Raw genomic sequence first — 257 nt, 5'->3', positions numbered from 1 at the left:
GAATAAAGTTGTTGTTGTTTTATAATAATCAGTATATGACGTGTACACAGAGGGAAAGTTTTCGTCACATGACTCCAGAGACGTTCTGTGAAAAAGCCCCATTTCCATCTCTGCCCATAACAAAGATGGCGGAAGTCCGCTCCTTCTCCCGTCCTCAGGATCACAGCCAATCAACAGGCAGCGGGGAATTCCGAACTCTTTCGGGCAGGTGGCCAATGGCGGGGCGGGAAGAGAGGGGGGCGGGGTTGTACACGTGG

Source organism: Aquarana catesbeiana, linkage group LG01 (genome assembly GCF_042186555.1).
Source record: "Aquarana catesbeiana isolate 2022-GZ linkage group LG01, ASM4218655v1, whole genome shotgun sequence".
NCBI lineage: Eukaryota > Metazoa > Chordata > Amphibia > Anura > Ranidae > Aquarana > Aquarana catesbeiana.
This window is presented reverse-complemented; position numbering follows the sequence as displayed.